The following is a 17989-nucleotide window of genomic DNA, read 5'->3' on the forward strand; positions in this document are numbered from 1 at the left end:
AACTTGCACTGTGGTGGCAGTGCTTTGTGATTTACATTACAGTGGCATTCCAAAGATACTTCACAAAATTCAGACTTTTCCCACTGAAGGAGTATGGTAGGCCATGTGCAAACACAACTGGGATTATTTATTTTTCCATTACTAGATAAGAAGGTGCGAGGACAAATAAAATACAAAATGTAAAGAATCCCTATTCCGGATTCTTTAGATTCCTGCCTCCCCACCCAGATGTTTGGAGAGCACTGCAGGCTGCTGAGATGCATGCTGGTTATCTGCTGCATAGCCCTACCCAAGCTCTAACAATTACTGATTAGTTCTGTCCTCTTTTTCTGTGCTTTGCTCTGCTACATTGCTGTTCTTGTGAACATTTTACCAGGTTAAAATACTTCCAATTTTTCACAGTGATTTCTTGAATTAATAACTAGGAATAAAAGTACCACTTGATAACCAGTAGTGACACCTCGTTTTCTCCTGTCAGTGCAGCTGTAAACCAGTCAGAGGGATTGAATCTGTCCAAAAATCCCTGTTTCCAGGGAAAAGCACTGCTGAAAGTAGAACTGAGACAGACAACTTTCTCTTGTTGGTACTGACTTCCTCTTTCACTTCTTTTGCTGACAGCACAGTTCAGGTACCTCACAATCTAAACATGTACTGTTCCATGCAGGAGGAGAAGTGCAGCAGCAGTTCTGACTTACAGACATTTCAGACTTCTTGAGCACTATCTCTGCTGTCCCCTCCCGTAATTGTTTCAGATATATGCACAGTTAAATCAGGATATTTGGTTTTCAGCATAGAACTGTTCACTTTCAACATCCATATAAAGCTTACTGAGGAGGATGCACACACACACTAATTTAAAGATGCCATATTATGAGAAATAAACAGGTAATGCCCACTGGAAGATTCTGGGGTGTATTTTATTACATCACTGTTGTGATTTCAGTGTATTTAAGTTTAAGGCTTTAAGTGAGTGAATTTACAGGTATTAAATGGATCAAAATTTATGAGTTTGCCTTCTTAATGTAAAAGACATTTCTTCTGCAGCTAAAGAAAGATGGCACCAACCTCACTGAAGGAAAAATAGTCCTTGCCTGACTATGACTCTGTGTTACTGATTTTCAAGAGTTTAGATGATAATACCTATTAAGCTTGATGTTGGTGATGGATACAAAAATTAACCTTGAATATCCGAGTGGTAGTGACATACTTGAGTCTTGCATCAGTCAGTATTCAGTTAATTATCTAAGTATCAGTGCAAAGAGAGCAGGCTCCAGCTGGCTGTAATTAGGGCTGGATTGTTCCATGCCTTCAAGACAATTTTTACATTCATGGGATCTGCAGCTTTCTGTTGTCCTCATTTCCTGCAACATAAAAGCACTTGTGTGTCAAAGAATGAAAGGGGGCAGAGAGTGAGAGAGGCTGTGCGGATACATCTCATTAACATCCCTGACAGTCTGGCTGAGAAATAGGCATTGCAAGATCTGAATAACTTTTTTAAAAATAAAGAGGGAAAACAACCCCCAGGAGCCATAGACAGACAGTGTTACTTCACTTGCCTGGAAGACAAGGTGGATCTTCAGAAAGCACAGTGGGCTTTATAAAAGCTGAAATATGCTCTGTAGATTTTGGCCAGGCTGTGCAGGAAGAAAGTTGGATGGCAAATCCAGAGTATGTGACAGACAATAGATGAGGTGCCCTGGGATACAGCACTAGCACTGCCAGTGCCAGAGATCCCAGCCCATTTGTGGAATTCAGGCTCTGGGGTTTGCCCTTGTGCTGCTGAGCTCCCAGCTCTGCAGTGCTGGCACTGGCTCCCAGGGATGTCCTGGCTTGGGGAGACAATCCTCAGCTCCCTTCAGCTCTCAGGTCATCATGACCTGTGCAGCCTCTATTTCAGCTCATGAGCAACACTGGCAAGTTTTCAAATTATTCCTCTATTTGGGGAAGAAACAGCCTTTTGTGCAGTTTGCATGTAAAATTGCATGATGGTATTTCAGTGGGATCCAGTGGGGAAGGTTTGTGCCAGCAGCTGGGGGCAGGGGGGAAAGGGCAGTGTCAGTGTGAGCCCAAGGACTTCAGGACAGGATCTGGTCAGGCCATGAACCTGCTGCTCTTCACCTGCTGAAACCTCCCCTGGCACTTCTGGGGAGCAGAGGGAGGCAGAGGCCCAACAGCCTCCCATGATGGTGCTCACTGCTGATGTCCTTCACTCTGACCTGACAGAAATCCACCCTTCCTCCCCACCCTCAGGTGGAGCTGCTGCAGTTTGAATGCTGGGGCTGTTCAGAGGTGTCATGGAGGTGAGCATGGCCATCTAATTTTAGCTTATTAATGTCTTATGAGGGCCTAAAACAAGGTAACAAAACCAGTAGTTGATGGGGAAAGGTGTACAAGTTAAATTCCTTTTTTATTTTATGCAAATTAAACTGTCACAAGCAGTAATAGTTGCATGTGTGTTTCTGTTCAGGTTGGCTCTATTCAGGCATCCCCAGCAGTGCTGTGCAGGTACCTGAGCTGCATTTAGCAAATTCTTTTGCCACGTGGTCATAGGACTGAGCTGTGTCTGAGCCATCATCCTGCAGTGCCCTGAACACAGTCTGTGTGTCACAGCACTTCAGTGGGGCAAGGCTGAAGTGTGGAATATACACCCAAGAAAATAATTTTATTTTGTGTGCTGAAATAAACTTTGTACATTTTCTTTTGTACACTTGATTATTAAGAGACAATTAATGTTTTGCTATGTGGACAAGAATGCTTTAGTTACTGACATGCTTCTGTGAAGTTTATATTCCTTGAGTATAGAATTTAGAATCACAGATTCTGTTTTCTGACTGAAACAAACTCTCTAAATCCTCAGTATCTCACTAATTTCCTTGAAAGGTTCCTATGACAGCTGTGCAAAACCAGCTGGACAGAGAAGAAACTGATACCCAGAGTATAAGTACAGACCTGCCTCAGCAGAGAGCCACTTAGCCATGGTTTGATGTTAGTTGTTCAGCCTAGGGATGAGCTGTGAGCAAGGGCAGTTGGTGAACTATTCTCCCCCATTACAGAATAGAGAACTATTAAGGTTGAAAAAGACTCTTATGATCCTTGTGTCCAACCACTGACCCAACAGTGCCAGCTTCACCAGGGAGCTGTGTCCCCAAATCCACACCCACATGGCTCTTTGATCCCCCAGACATGGTGACTCCACCACTGCCCTGGCAGCCTCTGCCAGGCTGGACAGCCCATTCAGGGAAGACATTTTTCCCTAATTTTCAACCTAAAGCTCCCCTGCACTCCGTGTCTTCCTTGTAGTGAGGGGCCCACATGTGACCCCAGGGTGTGAGGTGTGGCCTCAGCAGTCCCAGCCCAGGGGCCAGCAGCCTTGTGGCACACCTGGGCACCCCTGGGCTCGTGTTCAGCTGTGCCCAGGTCCTTTCTGCCGGGGAGCTTTCCAGTCCCTCTGCCCCAGCCTGTAGCACTGCAGGGAGCCAAGGACAGGACCCAGCTCTTCACCCTGTTGGACCTCATACAGTTGGCCTTGGCACATGGATCTGGGCTGTCCTGGTCCCTCTGCAGAGGGAATGTTCATCTGCTGGGACCATCCCCCAGCAGATGAACATTCCCACCCCACTCAGTGTTGTCTGCCCCTGGCTGAGGGTGCCCTCAATCCCCTCAGGCCAGCCCTTCCCTTCAGCCTGGGTTAGCACTTAATAGCCAAAGGAAAGGGAGGCACAGGGGAAGTGCCTGCAGTCCTTCACTCCCCACAGAAGTTCCCTTTCCTCAGTTTGATTTCCAGCAGGGGACTTTGCTGCAGGGCCCCGTGGGCACCAGTGTTGGCAGCACAGCAGGGCAGGGGCTCCAAGCTTAAACAAAAGAGCAGTGGGACTGTGACAGGTTGCACTGTGTTTGCAGGACACACAGCCACAGGTCCCACTTTGCATGTCTGTATTTCAGTGGTTTCCAGAAAATCTAAAGATAGGTTTTCCAGGAAACTTAAGAGAATTCGGTTCTGATGGCAAAATGTTAAAGGTACAACTTGCAGCAAAATCCAGGAGCTCTTCAGAAGCTCCTCCACTCTGTTTTGTGGCTCATGAGGTGATTCATCCCAGAGACCCTGCCTTCCCAACTGCCTCAGCTCATACAGAGGTTTAAGCCTGTGTCTCTGTTGCAACTTCAGCATAAGGGATAATGGTTCCTAATTGTTGAGTAGCACATTGAGTGCAGTAAGTGCTGACCTCTCTCTCTGCAGCACTGTGCCACAGAAGGAATGGCTTTCGTGTTGAAACCCAATTGGAGTAGCTGTAATGCTTCATGCATCATTTTAATGGCACTCTCAAAAAGCCTGGTATCTCAGTATGTCATTATCTCAGACTCTGCAGTTGTTGTTTCTTATTTAAATGTCCTATCTCACTTGAGATTTAATGTAATTAGAACCAGCCTGTGGAAAAATCTTTTTCTATTATGTCTTAGCTATTGTTCCAGTCAAGATGGTAAAGCAAATCAAACAGGATATAATGAAAATGATAGAACCATTTGCAAGAGGCAGTTTTCCTGAGGGAAGCAAAAGGCAGCACCACGTTTCATTTTCCTTTGTAATTCTAAACATGGCATGGGCCTGGAGTGACTCCACGGAGACCTGTCCAATACACCTGAGAGCACAGACAGGTACAGCTGGCAGGAATCTGCCTTGGTTGATCCAACAGAGAAGCATCACAACAATAAGCTTCTTCCACTGTTAGTGCTGCTGTCCCAGCCTGTTCAGCCAGCACGGGGTCTGCTTGCCAGCCAAGGTGTGTGTGAAGGAGCTGGGCCTGCAGTAATAAACATCTGAGATTGTTATTTTTTTCCCTCGAGCTGCAGCATCCTGGCTGGGGAGGTGCATCCAGAGTGTGGGGTCTGCAAAGGCATTGTACCCACAGCCTCGGTGTAACACGTGTCTGCAGCAGGAACTGCTCTTCCTGGTGTGGAAGGAGAGGGAAAAGTGTCCAAGGTTTTCCTGGTCTGGCTTGGAGGCCACATCACAGCAAGGCAGGAGCCCTGGCTGCTGTCTCTGCTGGGTGATTTCTGAGCAGTTCAGGTGTTGCTGTTCCATATCTCTTGGCTTTTCTATTAGGTTTATAATTTGACATCAAAGCTGTTTTACAATATATTTTCTCTTTTTTGCACAAGCCACTTGTGAGCAGGCTTTTGTATTTTCAGCACGTGTTACAGAAATCTATTTTAATTCCCAGCAGTATTGATAAACTGTAGCTCGGGGAGGCTTTGATGCAGGGCTGGGTGCCATGGGCAGAGCTCCACAGGCAGTGCCTGCACAGGAGCTGGCAGGGCTCTCAGTCCTGTGGGTCACAGGGGATGCATCCAGTGCCCAGGGCAAAACCCCTGCAGCCAGGCAGTGCTGCTCTGGTGCTGGCCTTACCTGGGACATGGGCTTTGGAGTGAGGAGTGCAGCCAGCTGAATCTGTCTTCACACAAATGTCAGAAGCAGCAGAACAGGCTTGATTTTTAAAAGCCAATGATGTAAAAATTCAAAGGATCAAAATGCAAGTATTTCAAATTATCAAAGAAGTCATTGGGTTAATACCTGCAAACTGTTGTGTAGCTTCAGATGTAATGAAAAAAGAAAATCCACCTGGAAAAATTCTCTCTTTTTTGTAGGTTTCTGGGTTTGGTGCTGACTAATTTATAGATCACCTGTGCACAAGTTTGCCTCTTCTGTTACCTTGATCTCTTTGGAATTGAAGAAACAGTAGTTTCTTCCTCTCCCCTTCTCCCTGTTCCTTTCTTGTAAAGAAATGATTAAATACTCAGAGTACAAATGCTGCACATGAATATTTATAAGAACTTTTATAACATTTAGCGAGGCAATGCTTCATGGCTGTCTCTTTCTGAATGCACATAAGAAAGTGCCATAATTTCTTCGAAGCTGCGCTGAGTCCTTATTTGCTACTGGATTGGCAGGAGCTGGAGGCTCCTCAGGGCTGCAGTCACTGATGATGACAAAACACAGAGATCATTGGGGTGTTTCCTACTTCTCTGTTAAAGCACTTGGCTTGTGTTTAATATCTCATAAGAACACATTTTTCATGCATCATTTACATTTAAGTTGCAGAAAATTGCTAGGTAGAAATCTTGTTACTGGCATTGGATAAATACCTGATTCCTGTGTTGATCCTTTGGTCTGGGAAAAAACAGTGTTAAATATCTTCTGCTTGGAATACTGACACTGTGGGGACAATTGAGTGGCCCTGGAGCACACTGTGCAAAGCACTTGGAGGGTCCTCCTGTTAATGCAGAAGTGCTTTAGCCTCCACTTCTCTGCATATTGTCTCTCTGGAGTAGGGCATCCTGTGCATACCTAATTGCCTGTGTAATGCCTCAGAGTGTTGTCACACACCCACTTCTGAAAAGCAAATGGAAACTAGTAGCTCTTAATAGCAGATTTATCCCCTTGACATCCTGAAAGAATTTAGATCAGATTAAGCACAAGAGGAGAAAGAAGAAAGGCTTTAGGAATAAGCAAAAAGGAGAGAGAGTTAAGAGTTGTGATTTGTTAAAGCTGAAGATCATTTTAGAACTGGGTTTGGAAGTTGCTTGCTCATAATCCTATTATAACCTCTCCCCTTCTCCCTTATAAAATAATTGCCATAAATTGCATGTTCTCATGTCCACATGGTTACTATAGGAATTGACTTGCAGTGTTTTTAAAAGCTGGAGTGCATGATGTGGATTGGAAGTTACCTGTGGGAGCTTGGCACACCCTGTGTGGGTCTGTGTGATGTGGGGCTGAAATGCTGAAATGCCCCCGTGCTGGGGCTGGTCCAGAGGGCAGAGTGGGAATCATCCCCAAGCCAGGGCTGTGGGCAGAGCTGTGACCTCCCGTGGGTCTGCTCCAGCAGGGTCTGCTGGGTGTCACTCACCCTCCCCACTGTTCTGTGGGGTGGCCTTTAAGCCATCCCCACTTCAACATCTTTCACTGGATCAGCTGGCTAAGTTAATTCTTCCTGGAATGCATTAACAGTATAATATTTCTGGTTTGTAATCATACTTACTCCATTTTAAGTCCCCTTTTATTTGGTCACACTTACTTTAGCTTTCTGCCTGGGATCACAATCTGAAGATGTCAGAATATCCCAATGGATACTTGTGATTCCTTCCCTTTTGTGTGTGTGTTTATAAATATGTCTAATTGATATTTCTCTGCTACAGCACTATGCAAACTATAGAGGTGTATTTTTAAAGAAGGCACCATTTATGTGACTTTAACCCCTGAACTATGACTGTACTTAATCTTCATATAGTGATTTTGATCTCCTTCCCAGATGTTTTGGACAGAGTAATTATTAGAATTATTTTCATAATTAGCAAAGGACAATTGAAGGAGACTGTCAGTTTAGTTTGTGTTTCAATTAAAGCTGTACACTTGTGGCATTACATTTATCACTAGATATTACAATAATAATATTGAAAGGCAATAATGCTCTCAGTTGTGCTTTACTTGTGCAAAACTTTTGAACTTGATGAACCTCTGAGCATGTCAGAGTCAGAACTTGGTTACCTCTGTAAGAAAAGTATGTACTCACCTGAGAGCTCCTGGAGTGTGTTTAGCAGCAGGCATAATTCAGGATCTTGGGAAAATGCTCCCATGTTTGCATCTACAAGGAAACAAAGGTATTGTCCACATTGGTGTGGAGCAACTCATCAAATCCACCCAAACAGATTAAAAAGCCTGTAGTCCTTGGATACTAATATCTACAAGAATTTTCAAACCACATTTTTCATATGGAAGATTGAAATTGCACTTGCAAAAAAATTAGTATGACAGCTCTTCCTAATTTATTTCTTTGCACTGAATTTCCAGTAAAAATGAAGTGTTTACCAGGGAATGCATAGGCATAGCAAGTGGTAAAATTCCAGGGACCTTTAGAGACTTTAATTTGTCTCTGGTTTCTGGCATATTACAGGTTTGTGGAGATTTCAGGCGCAATTTATTTTATTACTCCTACAGAGCCTCAAACTGAAATCTTCCATCACACCCTGTGGGACAAAGGCCTTGACTCAAGCAGGGAACTTGCTGCTCGAGCTTGGTGTCTGACTGCAGACCAGGGACTGCAGGAATTGCTGCCACGAGGGATGGGGACAGAGGGATCTGCCTGCCCCTCCTTCAGCCCAGGCACTAAAGCTGCCTCACTTCAGCAGGCAGCCATCTCATTATCTCTGTCAAGTCTCCTCTGCCCTTTTCCTTTCCTGTTCTTCTTTCCCCAAGTTTAGCAAGTAATTAAAAGAGTACAGTGGCTGAGGAGTGAAAAGGGAATTTTTCCAAATGCTGCTCCTTGTAAAGTGTAATACATCGCCCACACCTCCCAGGGCAGTGATTGAAGATCTCCTCACATTTGTCTTACTTGAGATTTAAGCAAAATCATCTGCTGAGCATTTCAGTCTATCCATGTGCATTACAATCCATCCAGGCTCCCTGAAAAGAAAAATGGGAAAATAAGACATGGTTAATGTCCCAGGCTTTACGTGGAGAGAAGAGATTTACCATCGGGCATTAGAGACAGAGGCTCCAGTCTATCTCCTGACAACACAGAGCCATTTAGCACTGGGAGCCCGTCCTTTTGTTGGATTAGCTCAGCTCTGGAAGAGCTCTGGGCAGGAGCAGCAGTGCAGGGAGCTGGGGCTGTGGCACTGCCTGGCTGCAGTGTGTCCTGGCAGGGCAGGGCAGTGCAGGGAGCTGGGGCTGTGGCACTGCCTGGCTGCAGTGTGTCCTGGCAGGGCAGGGCAGGGAGCTGGGGCTGTGGCACTGCCTGGCTGCAGTGTGCCCTGGCAGGGCAGGGCAGGGAGCTGGGGCTGTGGCACTGCCTGGCTGCAGTGTGTCCTGGCAGGGCAGGGCAGGGCAGTGCAGGGATCTGGGGCTGTGGCACTGCCTGGCTGCAGTGTGTCCTGGCAGGGCAGGGCAGGGCAGGGGCTCCTCTTGGAACCCACCCAAGCCTTGCTTTGGCACACCACAGGTGAGCAGAAGTTGTGCAGAGCTGCTCCTAACAACCACTGGCTGTCCACTTTACTCTTCCTGTTCCTGCAGTACCATGTGGAAGTAAAGAAATTACTTTGCTCTCTAAAGAAAGGAAGAAGAAACAAGTATTTTTATGTAGCAAAAATGTTTGTATTAACATGTATTTTGAAGATCTGCACAGTGCAGAGCAGATCTGCTTCAGTTTCTCAGCTCTTCTGTATGGAGCAACCAAGAGGCCAATCCTACACCTGTATCCAGGCAGCTGACAAATCTCCTATTATTAACTTCACCATTTTTGATTTTTTAATTATTTTTTTTTACATACAGAATTCTGGCATCCAAACAAGTCTTCTGCCTTTATTGAGTTTGACATACTGCAATTTCTCTCAAAATTAAGGCTTTGGGATCCCTGTTCACATACCACGTTTCAACAAAAGGCTTTATAAAACAGCTGGCTTTAAAAGTTGAGTGATTGTCAGTTGAGAAATGATTTGTACTTGAAACAGTCATAGAAGGTGAAGTTAGTAGTGACTCATTTTCTGCTTATGCCAAAAAATATTTCTGCAAATCGCACTGAAATCCAAAAAATAAATCTGAATCTTTATTCAGATTACTGAGACTGGTTTTTCTGTCTAATAACTGCTGCATACTATTGCAAACAAAAGGCTTGTTTTTTAAAACAGCTTTAAAATAAAAGACAAATTCATTGTATTTGAAAAACCATGTTTCCTGTCTTGTGCCTCTGTATTTCATTGCAGATGCTGGATTTTAGTGAGGTACAAATAGATAACTTGATTAACAAGTACACAAAAGGCCAAATTAACTTTTAAATCTAGTATATTTTATTTCATTTTTCTGTGTTGTTACTGAGAAACCAAAATTATGAAAATGCAGTGGATGTTCTGTGGGTTAGGCCTGGCTATAGGTGACAGGTCTGAAACTGGTTGTAGGTAGGAGGTGCTACTGAGCAGGCTGCTCTGTATTAATCTTTGTCCTAAAATTAGTCAGGGTTTTTTATGAGCAGTCTGAAAGAAAATATAAATAGGGAGAGCAGGGGACATGAAAACAGAGATGTGCACTGGCTATACTGCAAAAAAAAGATGGAGGAAATACACTTTATTTATTATGTACAGCTGTAAACTGGGAATAAAAGATTTTAGGCCAGGCTTGCCTGATTGCACTGAGAGAAGTGAAGCTGCTGAAAAGCTTGTGAAAGGCATGAGCACATCATCATCATCATCATCATCATGAGTTTGGGGTAGCAGTTTGGGCTGCAGAGGACAGTGCCTGCTTCCAGGTGTGCAGGGATGTGCTGCAGCAGTGGAAAGGCTGTTCTGGTGCTTGTCCCCAGTGTGGAACCCTGCACTGTGCCCAAGGGTGCTGCTCACAGTTCACAAATGGCACTGGAGGTTGCAGGTGTGGGCAGCTTCGTTTCCAGAGAAGGCCAGAGAGCTCCAGTGATTCGTGTTTATATTTGAAAATAGCAAAGCAGAACCAGAAGTGCTGCTGGAGTATGGGGGAAAGCGATGAGTAAGGCAGCCTTGATGGCTGTCACAGTTACCATGGCAACCCCTTGGCCACCGGTCGGGATGCCATCCCTGTTTATGTAACCATCACTGAACATATGCCACCACCACTAATTAAGCCAAGGTTGAGCCCAGAACCTTCAGATCTTTTTTTTTTCTGTATAGATTGCAGGGTTAAGCACTACAGAGAGCGTGGAGTCTCCTGTGACCATCCTGGGGACACCTGGCACCACCTTGCCCTCCTGTGCAGGAGGTGGCAGCAAGGCAGCACCTTCCTGGAAGCATTGAGCATTCCTGAGCAATTCCCTTCGGCACTGGAATGTGATGGTGTCTCCTGGCCAGTCCTGGAGACTGAGCCCAGGAGCTCAGAGGGAGCAGGGGCAGAGCTTTGCTGCTGCTGTGCAGCTTGATGCTGCTTCTGTGGCTGTTGTCTCACACTGGTGCTTGTTATAAACAATTTACTTCCAAATGCCACAACGTTGCACATGGCAGGAATAAACCTCCCTCAAGACTCTCCAAGAGAGCAGGTAATAGCAGCCTGTCCCATTTCACTCAGAATGGCAGTGACAAAAGGTAATTGCCCTGGGCTTGGTGTGGCTCCTGGTGTGGGCTTGTAGCAGCCCAGTTTGCTAATAAAGTGTTCTGTCATAAAAATCTCGTTTGAAAGGCAAGGAATTCAGATGAGTATGGTTCTGCTTTTACCTTCAGACCCCTGTGGACTGATATTGAGTCATCTCAGCAGTACAAGAGTAGAAAATTCACATTGTGTTTTTTCTGGATACAAAAGGCTTCACATTCTCAGGATTCTGTCAAGCACAAGTAGCAAAATTTGTCTGGCAATCAGCTCCTTTAGGAAAACATTTCTATCCGTAAAGAAGAACTAAAGAAAGAGAATTGAATGTTGGTGGTGATTGTCTTTCTCTTTCCTTTGCTAGAGCTCGTTTGCTGTGCTTCAGCTTTGTTGTTTCCTGCTGTGTCCTGCTCCGGGAGCGAGCGCTGGCCGGGCTGCAAGCGCGGCCTTCCCAGGTACGATCAGCAGGGGCTGCAGGGCCAGGCAGGGGCTGCAGGGGCTGCAGGGCCAGGCAGGGGCTGCAGGGCCGGCAGGGGCTGCAGGGGCTGCAGAGGCTGCAGGGCCAGGCAGGGCCAGGCAGGGGCTGCAGAGGCTGCAAGGGCTGCAGGGCCAGGCAGAGGCTGCAGGGCCAGGCAGGGGCTGCAGAGGCTGCAGGAGCTGCAGGGGCCGCAGGGCCCGGCTCAGCCCCCGGCGCTGCTGGAGCCCCGCTGGGGCCGGGCTGGCCGCTCGCAGCTCCCTGCTCTGCTGCCCCGGGGCACATGGGCAGCGGGGGCAGCGATTTTCTGCCTGGAGCAGCCCTCTCGCCATTCCTGCCCCTCTCACCATTCCTGCTTCCCCTTGCTTCTCCTTCAGCACTGGCTAAAAATTATAGTGGTTTACACACTTGATAGGTATAAACATCTGTCTGTGAAAATGCAGGGTATTTCTTCTCTCGAGGAGTAAATTGAGCAAATTCCCCAGCTGCAAAAACCAGTCATTGACTGTAAAGATAAAAACTAACACAGGATTTCTGTTGCATTTCCTTTCTGATTGTGTCCTTGATTGTATTTAATGATGCCTTCACTGCATAGTTTTCCATGTGTGGATTATTTTTAAGTATGGAATCAGATTTTGGGAACTAAAATAAATTACTGGAGTTTTGTTGGGGTTTTTTTCCTGCCCTACATCTTGTCTCTTTTGGTAGGCTAAAAAGCTGATGGCAGACTGTGAGATGCCCTGGGTTTGGCTGTTAGTCCTTTTCTGTCCCCACGGAGGGAAAGGGCTGCACACAGAGCCCCCACGATGTGCCTGGAACACTGGGGTGTTGTGGGCTGGCAGGCACAACACTTAATCATCAGAATAAGGAAAAAGTCAATTCTTATTATGTATGCTAAAAGCATCCAAAGCCAGTACCTCCTAATTCCTTTTCTGAATTTCATCTATGCTAGTGCTTTTTATCCCTAATAACATTCTTATCAGTGGAGGCTTGCCATTTTATGGGGATGGATTTTAAGCAAAGCATAAGTAGAATAAGCAAAGAAATTATCTGTTGTAAACTTCAACACCAGTAAACATTAATATCTTTAACCTTTTGACTTGGAGCTCATCACTCATTTCATTGCTCTGGCTTATGACTGCAGATTAAAATTTCTTGCATTCATCTTGCTTGGTGAAGTAGCTTATTGGGATGAATAAATGACACCCTAATTAGAAGAGTACCCTGAGTGAGAGTGAGCTGCTGGAACCAGCTTTGATGGTCAAAAAATTACCTGTAGCTAGTTTCTCAAGATTATCAAAGAGGCCCTCAAATTAGAATGTCTGTCTTTGATCATAGATGTGAGGAATGAGGCAAAATGAGTGCACCAAGCAGATGGCAGGGGGAGGAGATGGTTACTGTGGAATGGGAAACTGGAGGAGTTTTTATAAAGATTCAGGCCCTTTCCAGGCATTGCTCTGCCACATAGTGAATGAGATAGCAGTATAGGGCTTATTTTTCTTTATATTTTCCACCATAAAATAGTAATGTGTCTTCAAAAGTTAAATTGATTAGGTTATTTTTAAGGAAGAATCACTCTTCAATCAGGATAACCTTACCCTGATTTTTCTAGCCTGTAGTGAGCCAAGCTTCAAACAGTACTAATCTGTAGTAATCCCTTTCCACCTGGCTTCCTTACCTGGCTAATTCCCACTGCCTGACCTGGGCATGGCTGTGGGTTTGTCCAGAGCCCTGCAGGACCCGGGGGTGTGGCACTGTCCCTTGGCCCAGGCACCCGACTGCCTGGGGCCCCGCTGCCCACGGTCAACATGAAGGCACAAAAGGTACAAATGGAGACAGGGGATGGCCCAGGAGGGAGGTACAGGTCTGGGACAAGGGTGACAACGTGTGGGAGGAGGAGAGAAAGGCCTTCTTACCAGTGGGAGATGATGGGATCTCAGGGTTCCTGCTCCATGGGGTTATTTTGGAGATGATGGGATCTCAGGGTTCCTGCTCCATGGGGTAATTTTGGAGATGATGGGATCTCAGGGTTCCTGCTCCATGGGGTAATTTTGGAGATGATGGGATCTCAGGGTTCCTGCTCCATGGGGTAATTTTGCTGTGTCAAGTGGAAACCACTGAAAAAGCAGGATCTGGTGAGAGGAGGAGCAGTCAGGCGCAGCCCCCAGCAGTGCCTGCCCTTCACCCTGCCCTGACTTCTTCAGTGTCCAGCATGGGAACAGTCTGGTAATGAGCAAATCCTCTTCTCCACTGAAATGGTACATGCTGCTTTCAAGCTCTGAAATTGGGAGCTTTGGGTTCACCCCACCTGGTACAACTGTCATGGCTCATCCCATGTGTGAATGTCTGCTTGTTCCTCTGAATCCACTGACCCCTTGATCTCAGTGCCAGCTTCTTTCAGGAAGTGTTTTATGTGGAATAATTTTCATTTTGGACATGTAAATATGCTGCATTGGGTTTATTGCCTTTTTTTTCTTTTGAGATAGACACTAAATGGGAACACCCAATCTGTCTTCTTTATGTGACGGATCATTTAATATACTATTACATTATTTTATTTGTCTCAATTCTGAACTAAACTATCCTAATCTTTTTGTTTCACTGAAGGGATGAAAAGCTTTCCATATTAAAATATTTTTGTGGCTGTTTTATGCAGCATTTCTTCCTGCAATGTCATAAATAGAACTGAGTGCAATACTCAGTAAATCATGTCATTGATTTTCTCACACAGAAAGCATGTAATCTGCTGGTTGCCTGGCCTTTGCTGTGACACCATTTGCATGCCCTGCTATTAGGAGTTGGAGAGAACTTTTTAAAAGCTTAAAATAAAATTGTGCCATTTCTCTTTTGCCATTGGTTCGTGGTTTGGTAGGAAGAGCAAGTTTCCTTCCCAGAAGTGATGATAAAGAGCAGCTCCCTTCACCATGTGCTCTAGTGATGCCTGGTTCTGATAAGGGACTGTAATTTTGCACAGCTCAGCCACCTGGTTCCTGAATCTCTCCACAGTTCTTGGCTCTGCACAGTCCAGCCCTGCTGTGCTGTTGCTGTAATTTATCAGTTATTTTTAATACCTCCTTTTTTTATAATGGCTCATGGTGGTTTATTTTTAAACTTAATCCTTCCAAGTCATTATTTAATAACTCCTAAGGTTCCCAGGGGGGACTGGGACCACTGGAGGGTCCCCACTGTGCTGCAGCCTCGGTGTTGTAGCTGATCCTGCCCTGGCTGTGAGCCAGCCCCTCCCTCCTGAGTTACCTGCCCTGACACTTCCCTGTGTCTTTGCTTCCTGTTTAGTCACTTCTTCCCCATCTTTTCCAATGCTGTTTTCTATTTTGCTATCCACAAGTTACTTGCTAAAGTGAAATGGGGGTTATGGGGGGTTTTGGGGGTTGGCAGTTGTGGGTTTTGCTGCCTCAGGTGTTCAGCACTCAGATCTTTGGAGCCAGGGCCTGCAGGAGTGCAGGGAAGAGAGGCTGAAGCAAACAGAGGTTGCAGAATTGCTGGACTCCACAACCCAGGGGTGATCCACCCTGTTTTCCTTCTCGAGCTGTGCTCAGCAGAAGGATAACCACAACTGTTCCCAGGTCTCTGACTACAAAAGCACTATAATGTTTCTCAGGTATTGCTTTTTTGTTTGTTGTGAGCAGACTCTGGAGAGGTTTGGTAAAGTTCGTTCTTCTGCACGAGTGTTTGCATGTACTTAAGCAAAAAGAAAAAAGATCAAAGGGCAGAATTTCAAGTGAGCCCAGGAAGGGTAAATCAAAGATAATTACATTGGTCAAGATACAGTCATACAGGTGCACTTCTAAAATGCTGTGGAAGGCTTAATTCTCATAGTTTTCCTTGAATAAATTAGGGAGAAGCTGAATGCACTAGAATTGAGGATACTTTTTTGAAATCATAATTATTGTGCTTTTTTACTGTCAGTTGATATGTTTACCCATAATTTGCTGCTAAATCTTAGAATATTGTACAGTCATTTTCAGAAAGCAAACAATTTATAATTTGGCTTACCTCACTTTTTTAAAAGTAGGAAATAAAAATCAATTTTCCATGTAAATAAAAAAGTATTCTTAAAGAATATACTGTGCTGCCTTGTCTCAGTGATCATGATTATAAGAATTTATATACGTCTAAATGGACCAAATAAATTTAAAATTTTATTAATGCTAAATGATGATTTCTTTTTCCAAAAGGAAAAAAAATCTCCAGTTAAGAATGTCAAGAATCTTTATTATTGGGACTCAAACACCTGCCTTGGCTGGCCCATTGGGCCTAAGCAGCAAAGGGCAGAGCTTGGCCTTAGTACAGCTCTGTGTGTTCCCAGTGTGGTGATGCAGAATCCATCCAGAGTACCTGGGCAGATCCCGAGGATATTCCTTGTCTTTTCCTTGCTCTGTGGCATTATCTCTTTGGGTTAGGTAAATTGCAAAGAAATGCCTGTTTTCTTCTGAAGCATCACAGATTGTCTAGCCCTGGGCAGAAATCATAATTATTGTGCTTTTTTACTGTCAGTTGATATGTTTACCCATAATTTGCTGCTAAATCTTAGAATATTGTACAGCCATTTTCAGAAAGCAAACAATTTATAATTTGGCTTACCTCACTTTTTTAAAAGTAGGAAATAAAAATCAATTTTCCATGTAAATAAAAAAGTATTCTTAAAGAATATACTGTGCTGCCTTGTCTGAGTGATCGTGATTATAAGATTTTATATATGTCTAAATGGACCAAATAAATTTAAAATTTTATTAATGCTAAATGATGATTTCTTTTTCCAAAAGGAAAAAAATCTCCAGTTAAGAATGTCAAGAATCTTTATTATTGGGACTCAAACACCTGCCTTGGCTGGCCCATTGGGCCTCAGCAGCAAAGGGCAGAGCTTGGCCTTAGTACAGCTCTGTGTGTTCCCAGTGTGGTGATGCAGAATCCATCCAGAGTACCTGGGCAGATCCCGAGGATATTCCTTGTCTTTTCCTTGCTCTGTGGCATTATCTCTTTGGGTTAGGTAAATTGCAAAGAAATGCCTGTTTTCTTCTGAAGCATCACAGATTGTCTAGCCCTGGGCAGGTTTTTTCTCCAGTTCGTTGGTTATTTCTATCATGTTTTATCCTTGCAAGTTTTAGGGAGGAAAAAAAACCCCCATGTTTAAGGTTTTCTTTCATTTACTTGTATTATGAAATACTTATGTCATTTGAGCTCTTTTTGAATGAGAGAAAATACAGTGTGAAACATTAAAACAGGGGGGAAAAAGCTATCTGCAGCAAGATAAAACTTTTTTAACAAAAGTGGTAATGCCCAGCATTTATGGAAATGTCCATCTGTGCTCTCTGCCAGAGTCAGAGCTCTGGCTTGGTACTGCAGCGAGCTGATATTTAGCAAATATCCTTTACTTTGGGAATAAAGTTGTGCCAGCCCATAGTGCTTCTTGCATCCTTTGGCTCCGTGGGTTTTCCTGGCACACCCTGAGTGAAGGGAGTGCTGGAACTCCCTGGGAGCATTCCCACAGCCTGCTGCCCCCCAGGCAGGACCTGCACGAGTGTCGGTTTTAAAACAGTCTCTTAAAATGTTTATGATTGCATTAAAATTTAAAAGAAACAGAAATCAAACCCTGGCAAAGAATAGCCATCCCTTTTTCCCTGCTGTGAGACTTGCACTGTTGTTTATGATGCTCAGTGACTGTCCAGATGCCTTTAAGTGGTTCAGACAAACCACAAAGCCACGGTGGTTTTGTGGCCTTTGGGCACTCCCATATAGGAAGCCCAGGTTGAATTCCCACTGCAGATTTTTTCAGTCTGAGGACAGGCCTGGCAGTGGGGAGAGGTTTGTGGTTGTGCAGCAGCCCTGACTGGACTGGTGCCGAAGAAGGCTGATCAATGCAGTTTATTCTGCAGCATAAAAATTGCAGCCCCTTTGTCAGGGCCAGCAGCACTAAAGGTAAGTGGATTTTCCCTGGAGGAGGACAAACCAAAGGAAACCTGTGCCAGGATGTGGTGATCCCAGAGGAGACCAGAGGGTGCTGGTCCCAGCTCAGGAAAGCCCCAGCCTTTCAGTGGGGGAGGTTTTTGCAGCACACAGCATTGCAAACACTTGTCTAATAGGTGCCTTCATTTTCATATGCTCGTTCATTGAGCAGGCCTGATTAATTAGTGCGTGTCACCATCTGGTACTTACCGAGACTATTCATTTTTAAAATGTTGAAATTGTAGGGAATGTTGCACACCAATTAAGTTCTTTTTAATTGGATTATTTTAGTATAAAGTATTACTGGAGAAGGCCTTCATTGTGATTCAGCCAGCATGCATCCAAAGGAGACCTGCCAGCCTGAAATTACCTAGAACAAAGGCAAAATGCCTGAAATGCATGTTTATTACTATCTTCATGCACTCAGCAAAGATGATGTCAACAAATAAAAGCTC

General features: G+C 44.8%; 1 protein-coding gene across 7 annotated transcripts in view; it reads left to right on the forward strand.

Annotated features, from left to right (window-relative positions):
• Positions 1–17989, forward strand: part of PEAK1 (pseudopodium enriched atypical kinase 1) — a 111664-nt gene that overhangs the window by 53846 nt on the left and 39829 nt on the right. For 5 of the 7 annotated variants that reach the window (XM_039731317.1, XM_039731308.1, XM_039731363.1 and 2 more), the window contains one exon: positions 11460–11550. The exons of the other annotated variants lie outside the window; for them this stretch is intronic. The gene's annotated coding sequence lies outside the window, so the exon portion shown is untranslated. The remainder of the gene's footprint in view (positions 1–11459; positions 11551–17989) is intronic. 7 annotated transcript variants of the gene reach the window in all.

The sequence above is a fragment of the Passer montanus genome, unplaced genomic scaffold (assembly GCF_014805655.1).
Source record: "Passer montanus isolate IOZ18808 unplaced genomic scaffold, ASM1480565v1 scaffold111, whole genome shotgun sequence".
Taxonomy (NCBI): Eukaryota; Metazoa; Chordata; class Aves; order Passeriformes; family Passeridae; genus Passer; species Passer montanus.